The following is an 8,965-nucleotide window of genomic DNA, read 5'->3' on the forward strand; positions in this document are numbered from 1 at the left end:
TGGGTATTGAGGAGGGCACGTTCTGCATGGAGCACTGGCTGTTATGCACAAACAATGAATCATGGAACACTACATCTAAAACTAATGGGGTAATGTATGGTGACTAACATAATAAAATTAAATTAAAAAAAAAGAAAAATAAGAATGAAGAATAAGTATTTCTTGAGACAATTGCTAACTCCATTTTAAAGATGAGCTTTCATCTGATTAATTATATAAGAAAACGGAAGACAATAGACTCACTTAACTCGAGTTTTGTTTAAATACTTGGACTGGCATAAGATTTAATGAGGCCCCTTTTGGAGGTGTATTTAAAATTATAATTTTTGTTAAAAGAACATTTGTTGAGGTCCAATAAATCTGTTGCATACGAAAAAAAAAAAAAAAAGAAGAGGCTCAAGGCCATGGTCTTGATTTGGCCAGGCCAATGGAGAGAGGCAGGACCCAGGCCCGAGACCTGCCCAAGGTCAGAGGTACAAGTCCTGTGCCAAGACAGCTCCAAAGGCTGAAGACATCTGACCCTCGGCCACCTCAGTTCGGATCAACATTTGGGATCGAAGGCCTAGGACAAAGCGGTGACTGCCATCTGGGGTTCTGTGCTCTGGTTCTCCCGGCAGGAAACTTGCCCACCCACCCCTGCCCTGAGTGTCAGTCACAGTACTTCAGTGACGAAGGTCCCGACATCCCCACCACGCTGGACCTCCTGCTCCCTCACAGGCACCTCCTTTTGCAGAACTAGGCCCTGTCACAGCCCCTCTACCATAGCAGTAAGGTGGGAACCCTGGGTGGGCTCCAGGAATGCCAGGAGGGGTGGACAAGGTCCTCGGGCTCCATCTCTGAATTCCAGCGGCTCCCATGCTGAGGTTCCCACTCTGTAAGTAAGTGACTCTATAACTCGACAGGTCTCCCACACTGACCCTGAATTGGCTCTGTTCTGCAGCTCCGGGGTCAGCCCCTGCCTACACACACATCCATCTGATTTCTCTTAGCTGGCTCATTTGGCTCGCACCCCAACACACGGTCACAGCCTTCAGAAACTGCAGAGCTGGACAATACAGCGGCTGGCACTTCGACACATTACTAAAAGCCCAGCTAACAGGACCAAAGCACTTTCTCGAAGAAAATCATTTTATCTATATTTAAGCCCAACATATCCTTGGATAACGCAACTGACGGAAGTGCAAACCCAGCTCAAGGACAGCAGATGAAGTGACAGCATCTAAAGATAAAAGAAAGCAGGTCAGCTTGATGCACCACCACTATCAGAACATCCTGGCAAGAGGCAAGGCGATTCCAGCTCAGAAGCACAGAGAAGGGAAGAGGTAATTCAACTGTGGTATCACCATGTCTCCCAGAAGATAATAACAGTAATAATAATAATAATAATGGGTGCCTGGGTGGCTCAGATGGTTAAGCGTCTGCCTTCGGCTCAGGTCACGATCCCAGGGTCCTGGGATCGAGTCCCGCATCGGGCTCCCTGCTCCTTGGGAGCCTGCTTCTCCCTCTGCCTCTTTCTCTCTCTCTCTCTGTCTCTCATGAATAAATAAATAAAATCTTTAAAAAAAAAAAATAGGGGCGCCTGGGTGGCTCACTCGTTAAGCGATTGCCTTTGGCTCAGGTCATGATCCTGGAGTCCTGGGATCGAGTCCCGCGTCGGGCTCCCTGCTCGGCGGGGGGTCTGCTTCTCCCTCTGGCCCTCCCCCCTCTCATGTGCTCGCTCTCTCTAGCTCATTCTCTCTCTCAGATAAATAAAATCTTTAAAAATAATGGTAATAATAATAATAATAATAATAATGATGATGATGATGGCCACCTTGCAGATATTCACTCATCAAACCCGAGCTGCCTACCTACTAGGCGCCAGGCACTTTCATACTTGCACTCACCAGAACCCTGCCACGTCTCATCCTGCTTGCTTAGAGGAGAAAACCAGCCCCTGCCTCTCTTTAGACGTATTTGCCAGACCAGCTATTGCTATCTGAACACGGAAGAAGATCACACTGCTTGTGTGATGTCAGGTCAGGACAGCTCCTCTACCAGCCGGAGGCAGCCAGCTCCAACCCAAGCGCCAGCAAGCTGCTGTCCTAGGGACCGGCCACAGGAACCGGCCTGCCAAGCCTCGCCGGCAGTGTGAATTTGCCCAGGTGACTGCCTATCCTTGACCTCAACTGTGAAGTGAGGACTTCTGGGCTCCCTTCCTGCATAGGAGGAAGGGCTGTGGCAACTGGAAGCAAGAGACAGAGGATCGAGGGGCCCAGCCAACTTTATCTGCAGTTTTCACTATGCTGAGAGAACACGGCCGAAAGGGGGAATTTTGTTTTAAGACAAGGAGCCTCGTCAAGAGATCAGGAGGCACCAGTAGGCTCTCGGAGCTTCCCCAGAGGACACTGCAAGGGACGCTTCTCTGTGCCTTCTGCTCTGTGGCTCGAGAGAAGCAAGAAGCCTCCAACCAGGCCCCATTCTACTGCACAACGCCCCACTCCCCTGCTTCTGACCGCCTAGGGATGCTGGCCTACAGGCAGGAGCAGGGGAGCCGGTCAGAAAGTAACTAAAAGCTTTGAGCAAATGAAAAAGTGCTCAACATCCCTCCTCATCAGCAAAATGCAAATTGAAACCACAATGAGGTAGCGCACCTCACACCTGTCAGAACAGCCACTACTAAAAAGACAAGAGGGGCACCTGGGTGGCTCAGTCCGTTAAGCACCTGACTCTTAGTTTCAGCTCAGGTCATGATCTCAGGGTCGTGGGATGGAGCCTCATGTTGGGCTCCATGCTCAGTGGGGAGTCTGCTTGGGATTCTCCTCCTCTGCCCCCACCCCGACCCCGCTCATGCACTTGCTCTAATAAATAAATCTTTAAAAAAAAAAAAAAGATGGGAAATAACAGGTGTTGGCGAGGATATGGAGAAAAGGGGACCCTCATGCACTGTTGGTGGGAAGGTAAATTGGTGCAGCTACTGTGGAAAACAGTATAGAGTTTCCTCAAAAAATTAAAACTAGAACTACCCTATGATCTGGTAATCCACTACTAGGTCTTTACCCAAAGAAAACAAAAACACTAATTCAAAAAGAGATGCACCCCTATGTTTATTGAGCATTATTTACAGTAGCCAAAGTACGTATGTATGGGAAGCAACCCAAGTGCGCATCCACCCAAAGATGAATGGATAAAGTGCATGTGCATAAATGCACAATGGAATATCACTCAGGCATAAAGAAGAATGAGATCTCACCATCTGCGACAACATGGATGGACCTAGAGGGTATTATCTAAGTAAAACAAGTCAGACAAAGGCAAATACCATATGATTTCACTCATATGTGGAATCTGAAAGACAAACGAACAAAAAACAGAGAACAAACTGATGGCTGTCAGAGGGGAGGCAGGTGGGAGGGATGGCTGAAATATATAAGGGCCATTAGGAGGTACAAACCTACAGTTATAAGATAAATAAATAAGTCATGGGGATGAAAAGTACAGCACAGGGAATATAGTCAATAATATTGTAAAAATGTTTGGTGACAGATGGTGACTACACTTAGGATGAGCACTGGGTGAGGTAGAGAATTGCTGAATACACTGTGCACCTGAAGCTAATATAACACTGCATGTTAATTATACTTCAATTAAAAAAAAAGACTTTCAGGACAAGTTATGGTCTTAAAACAAAACATTAGGCATAAATGTGAGATACTTCAAAAGCAGGCTCACTGACCAGCTAAAAAGGGAATGAATTTGTGCTTTTCCTTTTCTTTTTTAAGCCCAAATTGATACGGAATGAAAATGGGGAGGTGGTTTGGGGGGCAAATAGGGGAATTCAGCTTCAGATACCCTGAAGTTCATTTTCTTTTTTTTATAAGTGACTTTGTTTATTTATCTAATTATTTTAAGTATGGGGCTTGAACTCGCGATCCCAAGATTAGGAGTCACACACTCCACCAACTGAGCGGCCAGGTGCCCCAGATACACTGAATTTCAGGTGACGGCAGATAATGTAAATTGTAAAACTGTCCAGCTGGATGAACACCAATTAAAGACAGAAAATAAATTATACAGCATCAAATCTACTTTCTCTTTTTTTGTTGTTAACTTGGTGATCCTTCTGTTGATATCCCTGCTTTATTCTGCCTCCAGAGCAACGTGACAAAAATATCAAGGAAGGGGCGCCTGGGTGGCTCAGTCGTTAAGCGTCTGCCTTCGGCTCAGGTCATCATCCCAGGGTCCTGGGATCGAGCCCCGCGTCGGGCTCCCTGCTCGGCGGAGAGCCTGCTTCTCCCTCTCCCACTCCCCCTGCTTGTGTTCCCTCTCTCACTGTGTCTCTCTCTGTCAAATAAATAAATAAAATCTTAAAAAATATATATATCAAGGAAGACAGCAGAATAATACAAGTACCTGGGAAAAAATGTATTTCAACAAATTCTCCAAAATATCTTAATCAAATTTGATTTCCAGGAATAAGAACATCAAAACCAGACTAGATATAATACCCAGTGCTGGGAGGAGAGTAATACACCGGCATTCTCATGCACGCTGGATAAACGGACTCTTCAGGGAGCAACTGGGTCACATCCATCACATGCCATGAATAAACAGTTACTATCTCGGCCTACAGTGTTCCTTCCAGGAATCAATCCTAAGGAAATACCCAAAAGAAAGCAATAGGTATGTGATGAATGAATGGGAGTATTTGTTGTATAAAGATGCTCATTACCTAGAACAGGAAAAAACTGGAAGCCACTGACAAATGCAACCATGAGGGGAGAGATTAAGGACATTATAGGCCCTCAGTGGAACAGTTACACAGGCATTAAAATACTAGTTACGAAGACAACGTGGTAACAGGGAAATCTTTTTTTTCCCCATTTGCCGTAATTTTAAATGAAAAAAAAAAAAAAAGCGGGGTGTGTGATCATACCAACCAACGTCATGATTATAAGAGTAACATTTGTGTTAAAGCGGCAGGATTTGGGTACATCCTTTCCCCTCCACTTTGAAACCTATCATACTGATTTTTTTTCGAAGATTTTATTTGAGAGAGAGAGAGAGAGTGAGCGGGAGGGAGAGGCCCAGAGAATCTGAAGCAGACTCTGCACCAAGCGCAGAGCCCGATGCGGGGCTCGATCCCAGGACCCTGAGATCATGACCTGAGCTGAAACCAAGAGTCAGACGCTTAACGGACTGAGCCACCCGGGCGCCCCTGTATCACACGGCTCTTGATGAGAAGGCGGTGACCGGGAATGTTAACCTCAGCCTCTGGGGTGGTACCTTGGCTCCATCCACGCTGATGATGCGATAGCTATTCCTGGTGACATCGTAGAAGTAGGAAACGGTGACTGCCTGCTTGCTCGCAGGCACCCAGTTCTTCTTGGTGCTGGGGTCGATCTGGAAGACGTGCGCCCGCGTAGTGAAGATGGGCTGTTCTCTGCGGGAGGAGAGAAGGGTGCATGAGCCGACAGAACAGGACTTCGTGTATCATTTATGACTTCTCGCCCCACCCCCTGCTGTCCCCAAAGATCTTAATAGCTTATTGGGAGACATACATATGCATGAGGACAATTAAAATAAGAAAAAGGGGAAGAAGAGGCTCCAGCACAGGAGTTACGGACACCCAATCCACCCGGGCTACGGGCAACTGGCATAATGAGCGATTTGCTCTAAATGCTGCCCTTCGTCCAGTGTCCTCGCGTCCTGTCGAGCATCCTGGTCCTGTTCTGACATCCTGCTGGCATTCTCGGGATTTTGCGATGCATTTATTTTGGAGGATTCTGCCACAATTTTAGGATTTTGCAATCCATTTGCAACTTCATAATTATATGTCTAGTAAGTACTTCTCAAATTCACAGCATTTTACCAAGGACGCATTCATTTGTCATTGACCGAGCCTTAAAGTTTTATGTTTCCAACTTATAAACCTTTTGAGGTTTAGGAGTTTAATTCGGGAAATCCATCTCTTTTAGCTATTCTTGCCTCTGTATGGTTGTTGCTCTTTTGCTCCACACGCCTGTAAATTTCTTAATGTGATTGTGAACCAAATGGGCACACTATCCAGGTTTCTTATGGAAAGCGGAGAATTATTTCTATCTTGACAATAAGCATCAAGAATAAGGCAGATGGATAAAAAACTGAAACGGATTACAGTGCATTTCACACTCTAAGGTATCTACCTCACAAAGGAACATAAAATGAAACACAAAGCTGTTACAAAATAGACTTAATTTTAAAGAAAGGGTCTTCAGGCAAACTGGCTCAAAAATCCTTCAACTGTTCCAAATACGATAACATGGTGGCGGGGAAGCCCCCAGGATGTAAAAGTGGCCCCATTGTTCACGAAATGCTACAGATTTAATAAGCATTTATTAGAGATAAAAACAAAACCAAAAGGTAACTCAGACAAATTAAAAGTTCTAAAATCCTTACGATGTCAAAAGGGGTGACATAAAAGAAGAGGACACCCATGTGGATAGAAAAAAAAAAATCAAAGGGAGAGAGTGAATTTTAAGTGTTCTGGTCTCTAGATGGAGTGGTTTTAGGCAAAGCAGTCTTTGAACCCGTTCTGCCTAGAGAAGGCTCATTACTGGAAAGAAAACTCTTTCTTAGGAGAGAAACTTCTTCCTAGAAAAGCAATTTACTATTTGAGCCTCATGCAAAGAATACTGAGTATCGCAATGAATATCAGCATCAAGCATCAATTGTGGCTGCAGACAAGTGCAGAAACCCTTTCATAACTACTCTTCCAGGAGACGAAAAGCCAAGGGCATGCTATTCGCACTAACTCAATGAAGCAGGTTCAAGAGGCCAGCCTTCCAGAAGAACCAACAGAAGCATTCCTTGCCCCCGCTCCCCCCGCCCCCGAAAGTTCCCTCCTAGGTCCCAGAACAGGACAAGGGCCTCTGGGGATGTGGATTACTAAGACGTCTGTCTTCCCTTGACCGTGATTAGGTTCACCCACCCGCCCGATCCTAAACTGACACCCTTCCAGCCACAGGGTGACAGGGTGTAGAAACAAAAGGAACATTCTCACTGCGATTTCCAGCATCTGCTGTCACCAGGGGCCAGCCTGTGGGGGAGCGTATGTGCACGTGACTGCAAGCTCTCCTAATCAAATCCACGTGGGGACGTCTGGCATCTGGATCCCCCAGCTGTGCTACCACGAGCCCAGGCACCACAGTTTGCTAATCATCTAAGTACAGCACCATAAAGGAAAACACTTGCTCACATGGAAGTCTCCTGCTGATGCAAGAGAAGGCACTGATTGAAAGGACAGTAACTACAGAAAAGATTTGAGAGAAATTCTGCAATGTATACAAATATCGAATCATGCTGTGTACCTAAAACTAACATGATGTTATATGCCAATTATACCTCGATAAAAAAAAAATAATAACTGCATTGTGCTGAAGTCTCTCTGCCTCTCTCCTACAGAGCACTAACAGGTGGGGCCCACGGGTCAGGCAGGAGCCCTCGCTGGGGAAGGGGCCCGGCTTTCACACCTGCCCTCACGTCCTCCACACTGAGCAAGAAGGATTGGGCCTGGGGTTTAGCGCCCTTAGACCAGTGTTTCCTAAACCTCTGATGGAAATTAGCTGGAGCACTTCATAAAAATACAAGTTTCTGGGCCCCAACCTACTCCCCCCACCTAGGAACTTGGCTCTCCACGGAGGGGCCTGGGGACCTCCGTTTTTAACAAAAGCTCCAGGTGATTTTGATCCTCAAAGAAGCTGGGGAGATACCCCCATGAGACATTATCAGATGATCTAGAAAAAAGATGGAAGAAGTGAGCCTACAGCCAGCATCTCTCGTCCAGAAAGACACAGCTAACTTTGAATGACTCCAGAACTTCCTCCCACAGCCTGAAGGGGACTACGGTGAAACCAAGAACAGGATTTGGGGGTGCAAAGAGTGGGGAGGCGAAGTGCTCTGGGTAGAGACTGGAGGCGGGAAGCCTGTGTGGCCAAGCACAGACTTCAAGCACTCTGTGTCCCTGAGCCTTGCAGGAGAGAGGAAGTGAGAGAAGCGGAGGGACCAGAGATAGGGCAGGAAGGACAGGGAGACGAGAGACGGTAGAGCTTCGTGACCAGGGATAAGCAAAGGCCAAGAGTCATCTGCATGGCATGACTCAGGTCAAGGTGAACATAGAGACATGAGGACACTCCATCTCCAAATCTGCCTGCTCGGCTCTGGGGATGGACCAAAGCTACGTGGATCACCCTGGGGACCCCAGCCCGAATGCAAGGATGTCCCTAGAGCACCGTGAGCCCAGCTGGCCACACCTTCAGGGGCTGCAGCCCGGGTCGCCAGGGTCAGGCCCCGTTACCCCTTCTGAGGACGAGTACCAAGGGAGACCAAAGACCTGCATTCCTCAGTCCTGGGCAAGCCAGGGCCAGTTTGATTGCAGCTTTGTGCCCAGGAAACTGCTCATAATACTGAGATTTCCACATGAATAACCACATCTGAGGCCAGTGGGGAGTTCTAATTAATTCTTCTAAAATTAAAAAATCTAATGGTATTTAAAGAAAAGGGGGGGGAAATGATAAAAAAAAAAAGGGCAGTAGTTAATATTTACTGACTACTTACCATCTGCCAGGTTTTACACATGACCTCTCCTTTAGGATCAGAAAGATCCTTTGGGGGAGGTGTACAGGTGAGGAAATGGGGGCTCAGAGAGGCCAAGGACCTGCCTTGGGTTACATAGTAAGTGGCAGATCCGGGATGTGAAAGCAGTTCCAAGTGACATGGTCACCCTCCCTCTTAATCATTATGCTGCACTCTCTTTCTGAAATAATAGCTATAAGAGGCAGCTTTTGATGTTGTTCCCAATGACCCCCACCTCCTGGTAGTTATGCCCTTTGCATGCAATCCTCTCCCCTTGAGCATGGTGGTGGTGGTGGAGGGACCTGTGACTTGCTTTAACCAAAAGAACATGGCAAAGGGGATGGGATGTCATTGTGCAAGTAAGTTACACAGG

General features: G+C 46.7%; 1 protein-coding gene across 1 annotated transcript in view; it reads right to left on the bottom strand.

Annotated features, from left to right (window-relative positions):
* HOMER2 (homer scaffold protein 2) overlaps positions 1–5,468 on the bottom strand; it is a 40,490-nt gene extending 35,022 nt beyond the window's left edge. The window contains exon 1 of the mRNA XM_021680685.1: positions 5,266–5,468. The gene's annotated coding sequence lies outside the window, so the exon portion shown is untranslated. The remainder of the gene's footprint in view (positions 1–5,265) is intronic.
* Positions 5,469–8,965: the final 3,497 nt, after the last annotated feature.

The sequence above is a fragment of the Neomonachus schauinslandi genome, chromosome 9 (genome assembly GCF_002201575.2).
Source record: "Neomonachus schauinslandi chromosome 9, ASM220157v2, whole genome shotgun sequence".
NCBI classification, from domain to species: Eukaryota; Metazoa; Chordata; class Mammalia; order Carnivora; family Phocidae; genus Neomonachus; species Neomonachus schauinslandi.